General features: G+C 42.5%; 1 protein-coding gene across 3 annotated transcripts in view; it reads right to left on the reverse strand.

Moving 5' to 3' along the window:
- Positions 1–16,696, reverse strand: part of PPP1R13L (protein phosphatase 1 regulatory subunit 13 like) — a 474,773-nt gene extending 458,077 nt beyond the window's left edge. For all 3 annotated transcript variants that reach the window (XM_069644682.1, XM_069644684.1, XM_069644683.1), the window contains exon 1: positions 16,542–16,696. The gene's annotated coding sequence lies outside the window, so the exon portion shown is untranslated. The remainder of the gene's footprint in view (positions 1–16,541) is intronic.
- Between the last annotated feature and the right edge of the window lie 4,600 nt (positions 16,697–21,296).

The following is a 21,296-nucleotide window of genomic DNA, read 5'->3' on the forward strand; positions in this document are numbered from 1 at the left end:
CAATTTAACCATAACTGCAGGGTCGCTATCACAGACCATGTAATTAGGCGGATGGGTCTACTCTGGTTTCAATAACCAAACATGCTGCAAATGTGGGTCATGTCAGCGGTACTTCTGCAGTGTAGGTTTGCCATTGGTATGTTCTTGTTAATCTTCGATTGCACCGGCATGCATTGCTATGGACCGCAGTAGAACATAATCCAAGTGCATGGTGGGCAGGTTGTAGGAATGGAGTGTGAACAACAAAATCATACTCCATCACGCATGAGAGCCTGATGTCCATGTGCCTAGAAACGTGTTGTTACATACGGCGACTCTGCATCTTTTGCCATCATGTCTAGCTGGGTGGAATATCTAGGCCAGCAACCAAGTTCACAAGCGCAGAAGGGGATTGCGTTGTGGGATACAGTCTCAGGTCGTGCATGTCCGACGGTCTTTCGCAGCCGATAATCTCATGGTGACCATCTCAGATGCCTGCAACACTATCAGTACCTTAGGGTTAAGGAGCAGGGTGAGAGGGTGGAGGAGGGAGGGAAAGGAATAAGGCAGTTTATGTTTTGAAAGAAAGTGAACTTAGATGTTATTGACACTTATTGTCCTAAGAGTGTGGATGCTCCTCAGAAAATCCCCTCAGGTGGATTTAACTACTAAACATGCAATCTGTAAATCCAGCTTTTCATGGCGCTGGCCAACTTGAGATGGTAATGCGCCCCTCTGTGGTTTGCAGGCCATGCATCCACTAACACCGCGACCCATCACTGCTGGCGCTTTGGAGCAGTAGATGTGCAGTTATGGCTTGGGTGGCTCTTCAGGCTCAGCTTCCGTTCCACCTCATGTGAGCCGCCGGGTCAGGGGCACCTGACAGGGTCTACAGCATCCACAAAGAGGCGAGAAGCTGGCACACAACAACCACGGCGTGCAGGTCCACATGCCACAACCCATTATGGTGGAAAGTAATGTACTTTAAATTTTAAAAAAAATGTAAAAAAGAGGAATAAACTAACAGCTTGGTCTGGACCCAATGATCCATTCATGGAAGTCTGGACAATGCGCACACTAGGCATTTTTATGAAATCGAAAGCTCTGGTCTGTGATACTTGTGTCAGTGTGAACCATTGCATGGTCTAGTTTTCTGTGCATTGTAAATGCTCCAGTAATTATTCAGATATATGCATCGCAAAGTGTTTTTACTGAAACCACATGGTCTTCTTTGTGGATGTAAAGTGTGCATGGTAGGATATGGAATTTTTTAGTGTTTACCATTATAGCAATTGGTAAGATCCGTTAGTGCAGTCTTACTTCTGGGAAACACAGTAACGTGAACAGTCCCTAGACCTCAGGTCAAGTGATTACTTTGCAGTGTCTTTTCCCTTAATATCTCCAACAGTCTTATTTAAACCAAAAAAAATGAAAAGAAATGTGCCAAGACGCTCGAAAATGATCATCTATTCTAGTGGGTTTTAATGGAATGTTCAATCTGGATTGTTGGTATCTCATTGCAAGGAGCCATTATAGCCACTATGAAAGGTTGGGAAGGATAAGAGAGTCAAAGGCAACAGAAAGTTAAAAGAGGGCAAAGAGCGACAAGGGGCTAATGTTTCGGGCACTGGGCATTATGTGCTGGGATACCCAGGGAAATTGATCTTGCCATATTTGATAAATCTTCATGGTGACTGGAGTTGGCATCAGCGGTTGACTGGCATGTACAGTAACTAGATGCCCTCTGGTGCCTCTCATAGTCTTCTGACATTCTCCTGCCTTTGCCCACTTGTAGTTCTGTACATTTGTTTTAACCCCAATTCTTGTTAGAGATTTTCAAGGCAGGCAGACTATCGTAGTACTATCTACCCAGGTTACTTGAACTGAGTTCCCAGGCGGAGGATCTGTTTCACTATGGTAAGGTATGGTCCAGCATTTATTAAGCGCAAAACATGTCACCTCTGGAGGCATCATGACGCTGAAACAAGTGGGCTTAAGAGACCCAAACAGATAGGGAACCCCCACCCCCTCCTTTCCCACTGTCCTCCAACTCACAGAGGGAATAAATAAGTCTTAACTCTATGTCGGAAGTCTTCATGCCTTTTAAACCCCTGCAAATTAATTGGTAAAGCATTCCACAACCGTGCTGTCTGAACAGAAAAAGACCAACCTCGCCATTTCTCCCCCATCTAAAGGAGGGTACCGAGAGTAGATTGAATTCAGCAGCCTCGGGTGCAAGCTTGAAAATAAAAAAAATGTACGGGGACATGAATATGGCATATATACTTGGGAATAACATCTCACACAGTGCCAGGATGTGAATATTTGATTTAGTCAGACTCTGCTAATCCCGCCCTGTCCTTTGCTATCCACAAACATTTAGCTTTTTACATGGTCTAGCTTGTCTACGCCCCACTCTGCCCTCATGCGTGGCAGTCCCATAATTAATTACCAGAGGTTTGCCCTACAGAAAAAATGCAAGTCTTATAAGCCACCAAATCTCAAGGGTTTGCCCGAGCACCACCCGGATGCTCATGCATCCACTCACATCAGGTACCAATTTACTAATCGTGAAGTCTGCCTCAAAAGCACAGGCCCAAAAACTTTAGGACACATCCTTTTCTGCATCATACAACTATGGACCACCTAATGGGACTTACATGCACCTGTGCTATCACAAACATGCCCCCCTTCTACATCCATCCCTCCTTTTTGTCTGTGGCACCTTTAATACAATTCCCCATCCTCTTATCCTTCCTGTGCTCCTTTTACCTTCTGCAGACAAAGGTCTGGATGCCCCTGAATGAGGATTTAATTGAGTGACAACTAGTTCGGGGGAAATTTCCACCAACCCTAAATCAGGCCGGCACAATTTCTATTTATTTGATAAGGTTCTTTTTATGAACCGGGGACTCCCAATTTAACAATATTGATTCCCTACAGCCTCCCTCCCCTTTCTGGACAAGAAACACACAGGGTTGAATAGGTAGATATATCAACAAATAGAAATAATGTAATCTAAATATAAACAAATTATTCATCTATGAAGTTTCAATGTTATAGTAACTACACTGAAGAAAGGTCAATACGCTGGTTGCATCACTTTCCTATGCTACATTTACTTGAATAGACTTTCGTAAACACACACATCATGGTCTATAAATTTGGTTTATTTACCCTGAACACCAACCACTATGAAAAAATAAAGGAGGAGTACTCCAGATAAAGCTTTCATTTGATTAGCAAAATTGAATCAGAATATCCTTGCCTGTCTAAATCGCTCTACTTCCCCTTTATTGAAAATACCTCCCCCATACTCAATATGCAGGTCATAATTTCAAACAGCGTTCTAGAAAACTCAATTGAAATATCCGTTACTTGACATTTCCTCATGTAAATCTCTTGTAAATAGAAATGAAATGTATGCTTGCTAAATTCCCTTCAATAGTGTTTATATATTGCATTAAATGTGTAAAAAGTGTACATCTCATTTTCAATGGGCAACTTCAAGGCATGGCATTGGGTAGCGGTTAGTTACACTTTTCATTCACCTTGAATGGTTCAGCGCCAGTAAGCGAACTATGATTGGTGATGTATCCAGGATATTATTTCAGTATACATTATTTTCATAGGTATGCACACAGTGAGATAGCCTTTCGACTCCTAGAATACTTCTTCTGTTTTTTATCCTTACACAGAGAAGCATGCAGTGGATCTCTCTGTATACACACCATAAGCCCTATTCTATAAAATCTATAATTCCAGAAGCACATCATTTCTAAAATATTTCATAATTTCTCTATATGTTTAGTCAATTTACATACCCCAGCCCCTGAGGACTTTCACTTATATAAAGAGCTGGGAATTAATCTATTGCCCTTTAGAGTAGAGTATCACTACCCCTCAATAACATACTAACATACTTGCATAAGAATACTACAGATTTTAATTTGGAAGTCTCACAGACAGGTGGACACCCGCTTAAGGACTGGTTCAATTCTCCACCCGTGGAGATCAGTCAGCAAGATGGAGTCAACTTCCCTCCACAGTCTGGTTACCTACAGTCTGTATTTCGGAATGTTTGATGTCTTTCCCCCTAAAGAAGGCCTGGGATATTAACTCCAGGTAGGCCTCACTTGCAGTGTACTGCTTATAATCCAAAAATGGGTCCAAAAGGAATGCAATCTATTCCATTCTCCCTTCTGTTATCAATTCCCCCTTCTGTCAGTCAGTGACTGAGCGAGCATGTCCAGAATCTAAAGTTTGGATTTCTATAGGGCAGAAACCACTCCCTTCAGAGGTGGTCATCATTTCTCTAATCCAATTGGACAGTATTCCAAAAGTATCATCACGCTAAACCTTCCTCTCCGTACTAATTGGGCAGATAAATGAGAGAGCAGACTAATGGGAGTGACATCTAACCCTAGTTTCCCTCCCATTTGATGTGATGTCATTTTAGAGATTTTGACAGTAAACAATTGTAACATTCTAAAACATCATATTCCTTAGATGTGATCATGTTACTTATTCCATTCCCAGCTCAAAATAACGAGTTCACCGGCATGAATGGTAGGATATATGAGTGATTGGAGAGCATAGTTTCTGCCCAAAAATATCCACATTCGCCTAAGTTGCCAAATGAAATAAGCAAAAAAAAAAAAAAATGTTTTACATTCAGCTGACAGAGCTCGTCAGCCTGAAAATTTGTTTGAAAATATTAAATATCTACAACCTTTCATACAAGAGTTACAAGTGAGAATGTGATTCTCAATGCAAAATTTGCATACACCATTTCTTTTCTATTTTACCAAATAAAAAGAATCTTCAGTTCTTCTGGATGGCAACAGAACATCTGGTGTCATATACTGTTAGGTCCATGGGTATCTATGAATCCGCGAACATGCTGGTTGCCATGGTGCAATTTACTTTAAAATGCAGAGCTGGCAGGGACATTTGTGACCCAATCCCCGTCCTCTGGACTAATTACAGCCACGTTCTAGAACTTCAAGTCAGACTCTGAGTCTTAAACAGCGTGAACTGTTATAGTTTAGCTTCAAAGCTAGTGTTCACACTCTTCTCCTGTGACATCACCCTCCCAATGTCCTTTAGCTTGATGGGGGATTTTTGCACCTTTGCCTTCTAGGTACAAAAGCTTGTGTTGGATTCAGAAATGCAGCCTTCCTTCCTTTTAGGGGAATTTCTTGCAACGGTCAACTTAAACAGAACAACATTACATCTTTGCAATCAAACCTCCCCCCCGAAGCCCTCAACATTTATATCTTTAATATCTTGGTTATGCTTCTTTATACAAAGCTCATTTTCAGTCCTGTAAAAGGGAAACAATCACAGTGCAAAGCCCGATGAAGTTTTTCATTTTCCGATGAGCTGTTGTGCTGTTCCTCACAGATTGGACTATTTCTCATTTTTTTAATAATTGATTGCAGAATTCTTCATGTAACTGAAAGATGCATTTGTGTGGTTTGCCATGTAATGGTGGACATATATTCTGTTGTAGATGGGCTGCTAATATTAAAACATTTCCTTGCAAATGTAATTTTTCAGCTGCTTTGCATGGGCTGCAGCTAACGTTTGTTTCTAAACTGGTGCTTTTCTTTCTTTCCACCCTTTTCTTTTGCACAGATTTCCCTACACACAAGGGTTGAGCACAGTACAACAATATACAGACAAACCTAATAACTCAGACTACTCAGCGCAGCATAAAAGCCTCACAACATAAGAATACAGAATAAGTTGGGCATTATGGCAACCTGCAAAGTGTGCAATCTGAAACATTAGGTGCTTCAGTGTAAAGCGTGCACAGTGGGATCACAAGTAACCTGTAATGAGTGCTAAGTTAGAATGGATCATTCCAAGACATGCCGTTATACAGATCTGCTAATGAGAAATTGCAAAACGTACACCTCAACAATGCACATGGCTCATGTCAAGTAACTGTTTCAGTACCCATCTGACCTTTATTTTTTTTTTTAAAAATCATAATAATTTTAAAGCCTAATTTGGGACTATGCACCTTGAAGATGAAATCCCCTCAAACGGATGCACACGGAATGACCAATGGGCAAAAAGAAAATACAGTTCTCAGAACCAGCGAGAAGAGAAACCTAAATAACCGGTTATGGGTTGTTCCAACTGGACATATTTCAGCTATTCAGACACAGGTTGGTCTGCACCATTTTCTTTCCTTTTAACTTTATTTACTTCTGGAAGATGAAGTGTGGGTGGCGGGGTGGGGAGGCACCATATGGAGAACCCCTGGTTATCAAGTGTTCAAATCCCTAAGTGTATACCAACAGCTTCCACAAGACATTGGATACACTCTCAACCGCAACCAACAAAAGAAAGGATCAAAGCAATGCATAAAAGGGCTAGCATAAGAGCATTACAAAAGATGCATAAATCATTCTAAAATTGTTTAACAAGGCTGCAACCCTGCAATTATCAAACAAGTTCAGTAATGTAAATCAAATTGAAAGGAGTTGTAGCTTAATTGCAAAGAAATTATGGTCAACTGTGCTGAACGTCGCAATAACCATTCAAGGAGTCATTGTATTGAGACTTAGAGAAGGATACAAGGAACAACAGCAACCCTACAAACCACGGAATATCACAGTGAAGCTACACAGAGATAGCATACCACCGCCAGGCTTCCTGTAGGGCCAGAGATTCTCATTTTATTGGGACCTCAGTAGCATCAGGTGGCTTGTTTTTATACACACTAGTAGAAGATGGTGAGGCATACCTGAATTATCGAGGACTTCTTATTTAAAGTCGGTTGTAAAAATAATATAGAACTGTTTTGATTGTATCTGATGAACACCAGGTGTAAGCAGTCTAGCATTAATATTTCTAGCCCAGAAGGTGTAACTGCAGAACTAGTATGCCAAGTCAGTAGGGGCTGGCCAATTCTCACTTCCGCTTTCAAGAAGCATTTTATAAGCTGTCAGCACAGACCGATATGGGAGCGCGTCTTGCAAACAACTATGAAAAGCTCTTTCTGCAGCACGCCTTTGTAGCATCACAATCATCAAGCATGGTGCCACCCGTTCTAGTATCACAATCGTCATCGAGCATGGTGCACTTTTTGGCCTGCTCTGTTAACTATAATCAATCAAAATACTTCAATTCGACTTTGCGACATAAAAGTATACATCTTCAGCAATTACACAAAAACAGAATATAGCCAATGTGCAGCACAATAAAAGCAAAAAACAAACAAATGCTTGTAAATCACTAACAAAACAAAAAAATATAGAAAACCGTTAATTGTTACGTATAATAATAGATCATGATGTTAAAACAACTCGTATACAATGGAGGGCAAAGGTACTGTTGCTCCGGTGACATTACCCTGCAAGTTGTTATACATTCATTATTAAAAAGGAAATAATGCTTTGTTAAAACTGCTCCTATACCATTCAATCCACCATCATAACAATATTTAAAAATGTTAAAACAGCACCTGTAAATTCTAGCTATCGGCCATACATTTTAATTAAATCTAATCTTAACAATAGTCACAGCTGACAATTAATCCATAACTGGAAGTTGATATCAATACAGGATGGAGTATATGTGCGATTCCATTCTGTCTTTACCCAAATCTTTTTAACACAATATAGACAGAACCATACAGTTATAAAGTTATTCCTGTTGGCCTAAATCCCTACATATACATAAATATCCCTGCCAAAGACATCCTGCTGTCCCTCAAAGTGGCTTGCACTTTCCCTGGGGAATGATGGTGTAATGCCTGTCTAGGGTAAGGGATAGTCAAGAGGCTTACCCGAGCCTCCCTCACTCTTTGGAAGTCATAATGAGCTTTATTTGTATCGCCTCCAAAATTCCTCCTCAGTCCAACATATGGACATTAAGACACAAATAAAATAGTGTCTCTAACTGTTATGCAATGTATTATATGCCCATATGTTGGAAAGCAGAAACCGATTGATAACCGCTGAAACCGGTCGACAATATAGGAATAGGTTTGGGAGTGATGACCTAAACCCCATTACCCACTACAAACCATAAGTGGCTTCGGTGTAAAATCATCTATTTTAGTTATTGTTTTAATCACTGACAACGAAAGGAACTATTGTTGTCAAACTTTTAGAAATACTCGATTGGTCATGATTAAGTATCAGTGAAAAATAATACACACATTTTTGGAGGCGATACGAATAAAGCTCATTAAGACTTCCAAAGAGTGTGCACATACTTTTAGAAACGCAGGAAAGTAGTGAGAGAGGATAGGGTAAGCCTCTTGTCTATCCCTCACTGTAGACAGGCATTACACCAGGGTTCCCCAGGGAAAGCACAACCACTTTGAGGGACAGCAAGATGTCTGACAGGGATAACTGGAAGTTTGCCAGCACTCATGTGCAGTCTGATCACCTTCGTCCTACATAGCCATTCATGGGAGATGCATTGGATTTCTTTGCCAATTGATTTTGCAAGCCTTAAAGGGGTAGTCCGGCTAAAAATGTTATTTAAAAAATAGATAGGCAACATAAAAAAAAAAATAAAAAAAATACTAGCACTTTTTTTTTTAAACTTCCTATATAAATTTTTGAGCTATTCAAGCTCAAAATTCGCAAAAGCAAGCACATGGGCGCATCCATTTTGTGAAATGGATGCCCGCCTGTGCTGGCTTTTGCGGCACTAATGAAGGAAAAGCCAGCCAGCTGTAGTAAACAAAAGCTACCGCTGGGTGCATTTTCCTTCATTGGTGCTGTACGCAGAGGACGGGGACCGGAGACCAGAGCAGGAAAGCTGCAGCTGAATCTCGGTAAGTGCTATTTTTTTTTTTTTTTTTTTTTAAATAAGCACTAGCTGCGTTTTTTCTTTTTAAGTTTTCCGGTCTGGAGGAGCCCCGAAAACTTAAGAAATAAAACCACAGCTTTAAAAACTTTGTATTTATGTTTGCGGTCGCTTTTGAAGCGACCGCAAACATAAATACAACGTTATTGTGTTTGAAAACGCTGCGGTTTTTCTTTCCGAGTTTCTCAGGCTCCACCCAGTGGTAGCTTTAGCACTAGCATAGCATCCGTTTGGCGAATATTCTGGTTATTTAATCTGGGTTTCAGCAAGTGTCTTTTTAAATTAATATAAAGTGGACAGACCAATAAGGAGTGAATCTCTGTTCCATTCGAACCTGGACAATTAGAGAAATGGTCAGTGGAAGTCTTCCCCCTAGAAAATGTGTGTGTGCATAGAGGTAATGTGCAACATACAAAGTGGTACGACATCCTTTCATCACGGGATTAACCCTCGCTGGGCGTTTCTCTGCGGAAATGTTATCGAAATAAAACCTCATCAAATTTTTTGGGGGTGCTACAAATATATAGGGTGTGGGTGTTCGGGAATACAAAAAAATTAAAGGGGATGGGGAAACCCACCTTAAATAAATATTGATGAGTTTTCGCAATAAAATTTCTGCTGAGAAAAACCCAGCGAGGGTTAATCCCATGATGAAATTACATGGAACCAGTAATGTCTCAGCAAATATGAATCAATCCCTTTATCAATATTCTGTTCAAGCACATGGTTACAAAATTCAGATTGGATAAGCTCTCTGGTACTCTGTCCAATCATGTTGGGTTAGGTCCAGTAATCGGCTTAACCTAACCTGAAACACATCTTTAACATGTATAACCCATCACAAGTTGTTACCACCACCTTTATGTAGATCATTGAGACCTTTTCTATTTCTCTCTCCAGAGGCGGACCCAATATAATTAGGGTTTAAGCTCAGCTTCATGGCCAACATGACTTAAACCCAATTCCTTGTGAGGTGGGATCGTTGGGAGTAGATACAGTAAAGCTATATATATTTTTGATGAAAGCATTTTCTGAGACCTCCAGCTTGCTAATGTTATGATATGATATGGCATTTATAACGCGCATATGCACAAGTGTAATGTTGCTGTGGCTCTGTAATTCAGCACCATAAAGTGCAGCCTGAGGAGCTTGCAGTTTGTAAATATTAATGGTAGGCCTCAGCGCACCATTCCCTTGCTCAATAACATATCTGGCTACAGACCCACTATACCTACACAGAGTACTATTGGATTTGTCGATATTTTGGACCCAGCTTCCAGTATCCATCAATCACACGCCCAAATAATGAAAAGGCTTGGCTTGCTCCATTTGGAACCTGTATACTTTCTGACATATCTTCAGGTCTTTTTTCCTCTGAGCCTTGAAGGCCATATTATTGGTTTCCATGTGGTTGATTAAGAGACCATTGTTGTTACAAAGGGTTTTAAATAATTTCAACTGAACGCTCAATCCGCTTGGTGTCGTAGATACCAGAACACTATTGTCAGCAAACATTAGGATATGATATTTATTAGTTCCTAATGTAGGGGGCGACAGCCGGTTTAGAAAGTACGGCCTCTATTGCTCCGTTAATGTACAGGTTAAAAAGTGTTGGTGGCAGGACGCAGCTCTGGCACACTGCATGGTCTACCCTCAAAGAAGGGGCTGTTTTACTCCCCAAACTATAATATAGCTCACTTTTCCGAATAAAGTGACATCAATAGTTTAAGAAACAAGTATGGCAGCCCGACCGGAGTAATGAGATAGGCACAAAGGTTGGTGGTTCCAAAATACTTTAAATCTAAATAATAAAAGGGGAGGGGAAAATGCATCACTAGCCCCATCTCTTTGAGGGGTTTCCCTGCCTCAACAAAACAAACTAGTGCGACAATCGTCAGGATGTCGAAATAAACGTCCACAGTCCTGTGTCCAAAAACCTATTCTGACCCTCAGACTCAAATACTACAAAAACTACTACAAGGGAAAATAATATAACTTGGCTGTTTTCTTAAAGCCTTTCAGAGGTCAGATGTAAAGTATTCAAGCAATGCCAAGAGGACAATCCTCATCCCTGGTCTTTCCCCTGAAGTCATAGGAGAGGCTTTCAGTCTCCCATGTTCTTTTTCTAGTGGTATGTTGCACAGACCTTTTTGTTTCCAGCCTTGGTGCTCTTCCTATGGGTTGAGCAACTTAACCAGAACTAGAGGGCCGCTACCGCAGGCCATGTAATATATATATATATATATATATATATATATATATATATATATTTATTTTTTTTTTTTTCTCTTGTCACTGGAACGAGGAAGAGTAGTTATAAAAATGCACACCTATTGGTGTCTTCCTAGTTTGCTTTACCATTAGGATTGCTCTATTGCACTTCTTCATAACATGCAAGCGATTAACAATAAGCAAATATCCCCTTACCTGTTCCGTTGTAAGAGTGACTTCTTGGACTAAATCACCTGCTTATCAGCTACAACTCTTCGTTGTTTCTATTCACACTCTTGGTGTGCTGGAGACACTCCAAAAAGGGGGAGGGTTGGAGTTTCACTTCACGTCCTTGATAAGCTCTTTGCTACTTGCCCCTTGTTAGTATCACACGTGCTTCTTGGGGCTTATGCTGAATGCTCCGGTCTTCAGTCCCAGCTTTCACAGCTTCCTGCGGTGTTGCGGTTATCCTTCCCTTATGAAACCTTTCACTTTTCTGTTAGTTACGTTGATGTCTGATTAATGCACGCGACACCGAATATCCCTCGAGACAGCGTTGGGGTGTTATCCGTTTAAATGGATTGTCCTTATTGCGGTTGTGAGTTGCAGGACTCAAGGTTCCCACTGGGTTTAAATGTTTTATTTGGTGTCAGCGTGTGGCACTTTTACACCAAGGAGTTTGTATAGCTCCCTCCCTTCTCCGATACACAGTCTGTGCGCTTCTAGGACACATTGAGAAATTGGAGGAGGCACGATTGAAGTCCTGGTTTCTGCCTTCTCTTGGGCTTCAGCAGTGGTCCTCCGCCCATCTCCGTAGTTGGGAGCAGATTTTCAAAAAGTTATTTTCCCCTCTGGGCTTCTTTACTTGTTCTCTGTTTGGGTTCAGGGAAGGCCAACCAAACAGCCATTTGCCAATTACGTCTCTGGCAGTTTTCAGCTCAGTTTCTTCTTCCAATCCTCTAAGTCTCCTTCACCTCTGCAGATTCCCGTCATGGCTTCCACTGGGCAGGTTTCTTCTACCAGTATTACTTAGTCTCTGTGTCCCACGTATTCTGATTTTCTTATTCAGTCCTCCACCCTGACTCCCACGGCCACTGCTATAACTACAACAGCTACTACTACAACAACTTCTTCCACTACTGCTTCGTTCATCGCGTCCACTGCTGCCTCAACAACCACTACTGCTAGTACATTCACACCCATGTGTGCTTGGTCCTTCTCTTTTATTGACAGTGTTGTTAAACACAAAGGAAGGAATAGAACTTTGTGTACAGTTCTGATCCTCTTTCTGTGGCCTCCTCCTCCCAGTACTAATGATTTGGGTATTTAAAAGTAGGGAAGTTAAAAAGTCCCTCTTTATTATACTGGACTCTTGGGCCTAGGCAAGTGTTTGTTGGTTGGAAGACAGGGACGTAACCCCTGGGTTCGTCACACATCCCAAGTTCTACAGAAATTAGACCAAATAGTCCAACCTATTCCCAAATGGTACATCAGTAGCAGGAATCCATTTTTGCTGCCTTTTTCCGGCCTTTCACATTCAATTATTATTACAAATCTATTCAAAATAAGGAATCGCCCAAGGTTGCTATAAGGCTGCTAATTTCAACTCCAAATGGTACATCGCATTACATTATTTTGAGAGAATATTATGAAATTCAAATTGGTAATATGAATCTATAAACCTAAAAGGTGTCACAAACTACCAAGAGGTTGACAAAATGTAACATTTTATATAAAACAGTGGAGATTCCGTTCTTTGTTCATTCCTTGGGGCTCAAGAATATCTAATGGATTTATCCAGAATGCCTCTCATAAGAACTTCCTGTTTAGGTCCCTCCTCTATGGGGTTTTCTAACCACTTCCAAAAAGATGAACCTCATCTGTGAAATGCTGTGGGAATTCTCCATTCTCCAGCTCAAACTAAGTCATTAGCTCTCAGAAGACTGCTTTGAAAAAAACACTCGTAGGCACTTTAAGTGCAATATTGGATGGTAAGGATCGATTAAAGCAAGCTGTAAATTCCCATGAGGAGGTGTTTTGGGCGGGGGCTTGCAGGAAATGGGTGCGAATGACCATAGGGATTAGCATGGTCACATGCTGTCAGTGGGTAGGCAAATGACCAAATAACACATTTAAGCTTTGGTCCTTACTCATATGCCATTTCTCCCTTTCTGTACTCGAATACAATAGTTTCAGGTTACAGTTGGCTCTGCCACCTAATAATCAAAACTAAAACGCAACAGTTATTCGCCCAAACCTATGCTTTCTTTCACAGACTTAACATAAGTCACACAAAAAGGAGTTACATAACCCTGCATAATTTTCTTTTGTTGATATTCGACACATCAAAATGCTTTATTCATGGTGGTGGAATGTTACAGTTGTACTCTTTTAGATTAACATATTTCTATACATATTTGTAAGAGTACTTTATTATGATGTGTACTTTTCAAGTCATCTTTACAAAACAGTATTGTTGAAAGCCAATATGGGGGTGAAGAGCGGAAAGGAGGACTGGGCAAGTGAGTCAATGATTTGCCAGGGATCTGGGAAGGGAGGTTGCCGGACAGAAGTTGTTTTCTTCAGTCTGCGCCTGTGTCAATTTTCTTCGCATTTGAAGACCTGTGAAATTGCTTACTCTCGCTCCCTCGAGACCTAAGCAGTATGCAGGATCCAATTCAAGCGTGCTAAAGGCAATCCTACAGTGAAGGCACATTGCGCTGTCTGCCCCAGGCCCTAACCTTGCCCCGACGTGAACCTCATCTTATGTTTTGAAAATAAAGCATTGCTTGGATATCCATTTCTTTTGCAGGAAAAATATTCTAGAGCTTGTGAATTAAAAGGATATTGTAAGTTTGGACAAAATGGACAAATATATACACCATAAAACAAAACCATGAAACTGTTGCAAAACCAACACTTTACTTTTCAAAACACAATCCCATTTTTTTGCACTGCGTTACGCAGTCAGAGGGGTTTTTCAGACCAAAGTTGCAAAAAAGAATGGTCCCAAACAAAAAGTCTACCAAATACAGCGGAGCAGATATGCGTTCACGTGTCTGCGTTGCAGACTGGTCAAAAATCCTGGACTTCGCGACTAAACCAAAGTGTTTGCTCCCGGGCAAATTGTTTTATCTCACTGAGGCTTACCTGCCACAATTGTCCCGAACACTAATTCAGCTCACACTGCTCCCTACTGACTCTAAAAAAGCCTCATGCCTGATATTCCTTCAGTGATGTGTTCTGTCAGCATAGCTTGCCTCTTCTCCGGGGTCTTGGTTGTGGACCGGACAGTGGGCCTCATTACAGGTCGGGCGGTCCGGAAATAACAGTGGCGGTAAACCCGCCATCACTGTTAATTCCGGACCGCCCGATCCCGACTCCTGCAGGCGGGAGGTGATGTTCCCGCCAGGTCTGACCTGGCAGGTTTAACACTGCCCGCCTGTGGGCAGATGTGGAAACACCAGCACCATCACAAGATGGTGCCGGTGTTTCCACTTCCCCATTCCCATTGAGTCCTATGGACTCAATGGGAATGGGGATTAACCGAATTCCGACTACGGAATTCCCGGGACACCAGGGTCGTAATGCTCTGGTATTTCCGGGAGTCACAGAGGCGGAATGGTAATACGAGTCTGGCGGTAACCAGGCAGTTTTACCGCCTCGGTTACCGCCAGACTCGTAATGAGACCCAGTTTCTTGATATTAGCCCACTTATACTCTTAAAATACCTGTAGGGACAGCCATTGGTTTGTACCTAGATATGCAGGTAGCCAGGCATTGGAACTAGAAGAAAGCATATGCAGGTTACCACCTGTGTTACACTTGGAGCATTTAAGCCTTATAATGTTTGGCCCACCCGTGACGCTCAAACGATATAGGCTGGTAACCTTCCATTGCACTTATAAATGCTTAGGTTAGCCATGGTAACGCACAGTGGTTATATGCAGGTATCCCTGATATTGCACTGAATAGACTCCTTTGGTTAGCGTTTGTAGAACCTGAAGGTATGTAGTAAGACTATGAAGGTAACCACTCTTTTGTGCTTAGAGACTCCCATTATCCTAGTTTCTATGGTAGCCTGTCTGTCCCGCCGAGAAGATGTTCTAGGACAGCCCGTTCATTGCACTTGGTTGACTTGAGGGTAGCCTGTCCATGATGCCTAGAATATTCTAGGGGGGGTAGTTGGATTTTCTTCCTCATAGAAGATCAGATAACACAGCGACAACAAAGATGAGGTCCATCTGAATTTAAGGTATGTATAAATGCACCATTTCGGTGGACATCTGCCGGAGGCACTGCTCTCCATCCACGCACTTTAGAATGCAACTACAACTATGACAAATTTGGTCTAGCAGGTCACATAACCACTTCACCTCAACACCTCTGCCATTAGAATACAGCTACATCCTACGACAAATTTCGGTCTAGCTAAGTAAATATCGAGCCTCCTGCAGTAGACCTCTTGGGTTGTCTTACTCGAGCAGAGCCTCGATATTTACCTAGCTGGACCGATATTTGTCATAGGTTGTCACTGTATTCTAACGGCAGAGGCGTTGAGGTAGTCGCGCCTTGAAACATTTGTGGATAGGCGCGTTTTAAATGCCATATCATAGCCAGCCCTCCTAAATCCTGATCCTGGCCAGATGCACACATGCATCTGAAGCCTCCACTGACAACTTTCCCACACCTGGACTTCGGTCCCTGAGGGTGTTCCTACCACAAAGCGCTGTGAGGCCATACAAATGCGAAAAGGCACTATGTAAATGACTCCTGCAATACAATATTGTCACATATGTAATAACAAGGATCATTTGTTTAGTGGTCATCGTAAAGTTTGTCTCTTCTTACTTATGGAAACTTCTACAAATGTAACTTCGTGATCCCTTGGAGTCTTAAAGACTCTTTCTGTGATGTCACTACATAGGCAAATTAGGGCGGGGGGGATATCTTTTGTCAGCCAGGGCCCCGAAAATCTTAAGGCTTGGTCTGGCATGTTCACTGGCTGCCCGGCCACGGTGAAACACAGGCACACAAAAAGATTCCAGGTGAAACACACTGCACACTACAGCCAGTTCTGCAGAGGGTTACCGAACAACAACAGACTGCCCAGTACTGCATCTGTGAGTCAGTTGGGAGGCTGCCAACTTTTCAAAAGGTAAAAGCAAAAAACGATTTTTCCTGACAGTTACAGGGCTCATTTACATGTTATCGGTGGGCGAGGCTCGGGTGGGTGCGTGTATAGCTTTAGTGAAGCGCCACACGCTGCTCCGTGAGCCCAGGCAACTTTTGCTGCAGGGCGTCTCCTCGGCATTTCCACTGTCACAGGCGAGACCCGCAAACACGACTGACTTCAGCACAGGACACGCCGCCGCCACTTTGCCAGAGCCCCTGCGTGCTCTGCCAGGCGCCTGTTGCTGCCCCCCTGGCTCCACAGGTTTGTAGTTAGAGCTAATCCCTCGGGTACCCATTCACCGCATTCCGCGGGCATTCGTCAGCGTAAAAACACTCACCGGTGGTGCTCTCCAGACCCTGACAGGGCTCGTTGGGTGGTTAGGGTCCAGTCGGACAGCTCCCGAACGGTCGTGTGGCTTCCAGCTTCCCCCGTCAGCCCTCCTTGGCCTCCCCTCCCTCCTGGGCAGAGCGCTCTCCCGCCCGCCTCGTCCTACCCGATCTTTGGAGCCTGCCTCTGCATTCCTGAGTCACAGGAGCAGGTGGTAATAATTACACAGGTGTGATTGACAGGTCAGGCAGTGCATTCTGGGGGTTGTAGTTTACAGTTGCGTGTGTGCCCCCTGCCCACTCTCCAGTTCTCTAAAGGCCGCGATTCCGTCGCTTCTCTACGTGCGTCTCTTAAACTCTCTTGTTTCTCCCTCCACCCAAATTTGATATGTGATTCGCCGTGCACATTCCATCTACCACTTAGCCTGTACTCTTATTTCTTGTGTCTTTCTTCTTTTTCGTCTTTTCTTGTTTCTCAGCTCACATGTTAATGTCTCTGCCTAGCATAACCCCCTAGCCCTACTGTTCCTTGTCACATTACTCAGTGTACTGAACAGGAGCTGTGATGCGTAAGGGGAGAGGCGGCGAGCTCCAGAGAGGGGGAATAGGGGTCTAGTGGAGCGATTAGTGATTGGTGAAATGTTCTTTGAAGAGTTGGGTTTACAGCTAGTTCCTGAAGTGTAGGAGTGTGGGGGCCAGTCTAATCTGTGTCCTTAACTTGTCCCAGAGACATGGTGCAGGTAGGAAAAGGCCTGTTTCTTGTTTTTTTTCCTTCTTGCAGTTCTTTTTTTACAACCCTTGGATGTTTTGGCTTCTGGTGGTGCGCTGACCTCCGAGATGGTGAATTTCTTGGCAAGGTAGAGTGTCTTTGTTGTAACTGCTTTGTAGGTGATGCATGCTGTCATGAACATGATGCGTTCTTGAAGGAAGTAGTCAGTGCTCCTCCTTGAGGATTGGGGTGATGTGGTCACATTTTCGTAGTCTTGTGCTGATGCGTGCCGCAGCGTGCTGCAAGGCTTTCAAAGGATTCAAGGTGGTATCTGGGACTACTGCGAGTAGCGTATTGCTACTGTCAAGGTGGGGGTGACCAGGGCATGGACAACAGTACTAAAACTCATGGCAAAGATGAAAGGCTCGGCTTTGCGGAGGAGGGCAAGTGGGTCCATGCTGTTTGGGTCTTCTTGGTGATATGTGTTTTAAATGAGAGCTAGAAGTGGCATTTCTCCCTTGGTGAGGGTTGCGGTGTGAATCAGTAGAGCTGCATGTCAGCCAAACATTTCTGGACTTGGGCATGATCGGTAGGGTTTGAAAAAGTCTTTCTTTATTTTGACTCCCCCCTATTCCCTTTCCTGGTTTGTGTCTCCGGACAGAACATCAGGAAATTGTAAGGCAGATGTCGCCCGATGGGCTCAGGCCATGGTGGGGGTCAGCCTATTTTGTCCCTGGTGGCCCCACTTTCAGGTGACTCCTCACTCTGAAGTCCTGAGGTGTGATTCACTATTTCAGGCCGAGGAGGCATAACATGTCTCAGCACACTATGATCTTTTTTATTTATTGTACATGGTTTATTACAAACCTTATACACACCATAAAATCAATCACATTAACCATAATCAATAAGGAGGTGGCTCTGCCTTGTAGAATGTAATACCAGAAGTTGTCACCATTTTAAAAACATTCATTTGTGTACACATATGCAGAAAAATTGTTCCCTGATGTCTTTTAGCATTGGACAATTGGTCATCAAATGTTTTAGGGTTTCAGTTGCATGTTGGCAAAAACGACACATTGCACTTTCCCATTGTCTCTAATAAATAAAACCTAGTTTGAACCAAGTTAAATCGCACTCTCATAAAAATGTCTCTATAGCAGCCATCCAGGCACTGCCTCAGATACTTCTGCAAAGATCCCCCTTTTTTTAGATTCAAGACATAAGTCTTTATTTGACTTGTATTTACTCCTCTCTTCACAAGTCAAGATCCAGTCATGGTCCAACATTGGAAAGAAAAAGTTCACTTGAATTGGACTTGCTAACAAGACTTTAAGGGTAAACTCAAACGTTTCCATTATAGATGGACAATTTTCTTTAAAAGTGAAAAAAGCTCCCCTTGGGTATTCCCTCCCCGTTAGGGCATACAACATGCTTGGTTCCCTTACAAGCAATTTTCAATAGAGTAACAAGATCTTCAATTGCACAAGGCAAGCCAATGAGTTCAAGCCCATTTCAAAACGAAGAATGGTAATTGGTGTGCAGGTGTGTAGGGACAATGCTTTCCTCCAAATCAGTCCCTCCAATTTACTCAGCTCGATTTTCTTATGTGCACCAGACACTTCCAGTCCATATAATAATGAGGGGACAACCTTACATGTAACAAACTGAATTAGTGGCTGCCAAGTAAAACAACAAAGAATGTTCCTAATAAAATACTTTTGTCCAGCATACTGTTTACCTTTGGACCACACTAGCTTCTTCCTGGTACCATGCTCTGATGGCCTAACATGCCTAAATTCCAAGTATTTCACTGTCGGAAGAACTGATAATATGGTTGACCGCAATAACCATTTGAATTGCGCTGGCTTGTGTTTCCTACCATTGTAACACAGAACACTAGATGTATTCGGATTTACCATCAAACTATTCACTTTTACATAATCTTCAAAACAGTTTAGAAGCCTCTGCAGACCTATTTGGTCTTATCCAACAACAACAGGTCATCGCATATGCAACCCAAAAGCAGCGTTCTCCCTTTATCCGCAGAGGTACAAATGACGGATCCTCCAAAGACTCACACAAGTCCACGAGATATAAGTTGAGGAGGCAGGGGGCCAATACGCACCCCTGCCCCAAACCACAGTCTGATTTTATGGGGTCAGACACCTCTCCCATTGAGCTTAGCCTCACCTTAACCACAGTGTCACTGTGTAGTTGAATCAGGTTGTCCTAGAGGTGTTCAGGAAGGCCCCACCTCAGTCGTTTTGCCCAGATCCTTGCTCTATCCACCTTATCAAAAGCAAAACTCAGGTCAACACTTGCCACGTATAGAGGGTATTTTCCCTCAACGCTAGCCTGATCAATTAACAAAAAACAATCCACTGGCATCCGCACCTGTGGCCCTCCTGAAACCGGTTTGGAACCTGGATAATCTTCCGGTAGCAGTAATCCACTCCTCAATACTTTTTAAGACTCATTTAGCAACCCTTTTGCTCTCTACATCCAGTAGGGCAATCGGACGGTAGCTCAGTGGCTACGAGCGGCTGCCCTTCTTAAAATTTGGCACAATTAGAGAAGTATTCCAAGATGCTGGTAAAGTTTTGGTATCTAAAATATTTTGGAATAGAATGTGCAACATCAAAGCCCAAACAGCAGGGTCACACTTCATTACCAAGTTACAAAGGCCGTTTGGGCTACAAGCCCGGGAATTAGAATTGAGTTTTATGATTCTGCATAGGTGTTCAATAGAGTGGTCTAGTTGCCAACAGTGGTTACAAACAAAGCTAAAACCTTCGAAGTTCACTTTTTTATGTAACGGGGCAAAGTATGAAGTCCAAGACTCTTCGGGCACGGGATTTACTAGTTTTCTTCCAAACTGCTTCTAACATCAATTCCCCATCTCTTTGTATTCATAAATACCTATGACTTATAACCTAATTTTTGTAGGACTGCCTTTCTTTTTTAATTAGGGCATCTTTTTCCCTTTCACAAATTATCCCTGTGCACAATTCCCTAATTTTCCTGCGCATTTGATTTTTTCTTAACTGGACCTCCTTTACATATGGGTGAGGGCGATTTAATCGAATATGGATTCCCCAATTTGCATTAGATATAGACAACTTATCTATTACAAATGTTAGAAAACTTTCGACAGCCAATTCCCTACATTTATTAGACAATGTTATATAGAGTCCCCAATAAGCCTATTATACTTCTCCAGGCTCTTTGGCTTCCAACTGGCTATTATTTTGATGAGTCAGTACAATATTTCTGCAAGTTGTCATTTCAGGACAATTGATTGCAATATTAAGGTGTAGAACCAGAATGTCATGATCATTTGACAAGGTCTTTACCACTGCAAGGAGGCTCGACTCAAAGAACAGACCTTCTGTCACTACTATGTAGTATATCCATGATTGTAGCTCACTTCTATACCATGTAGGTTTTGGAGGTACGTCTCCAGAGATCTGACCATTAACAATTTGAAGGCCCCAACCATCATTATCCTGGGATGCCGAGATACTTACTTGGTGTAGATGACAGGCAGGTTCTATCGACATATGTCGAATGGACGGCTTCCTTGTGTAAACAGAGCAGCCTGTTAGTGATCTGTTGGTCGGCAGAAACCGGGCACAAGGTGTTCACCTTCGCAAATGTCTCAAAGATTCAATTTCTCTGTCATATTCAAACTCAGCTGCACCTATTTCTTTCGTTGGTACAAGGGAGCATGACAACCTTGTAGGCACAGGCTAGATGGCTATTTGTAGAGCCCCTGCATGCACAAGGCCATCCATCTTCATGCACCACTACAGACATCATCTTCTGGGCCAGGCGGAATAAGCCTTTGCCTAGGCAGTACTTCACTGTGCAAGTCCTTGATGAGGTGAGCTGAAGTCAATTTGTCTTGGGGTGTACAGCATCCCTTTGGTTGGGTGTTTTCTTAGTTGTAGTATGGCATGATCGGACACATCATATTATTTGCCACACTTCAAAGTATTGAGTACTGGGACGACTAGGAGGGTCTGAGAGTAAAGCCTAGATTATTTATCAGAGA

Source organism: Ambystoma mexicanum, chromosome 2p (assembly GCF_040938575.1).
Source record: "Ambystoma mexicanum isolate Mex_15411 chromosome 2p, UKY_AmexF1_1, whole genome shotgun sequence".
Lineage (NCBI taxonomy): Eukaryota > Metazoa > Chordata > Amphibia > Caudata > Ambystomatidae > Ambystoma > Ambystoma mexicanum.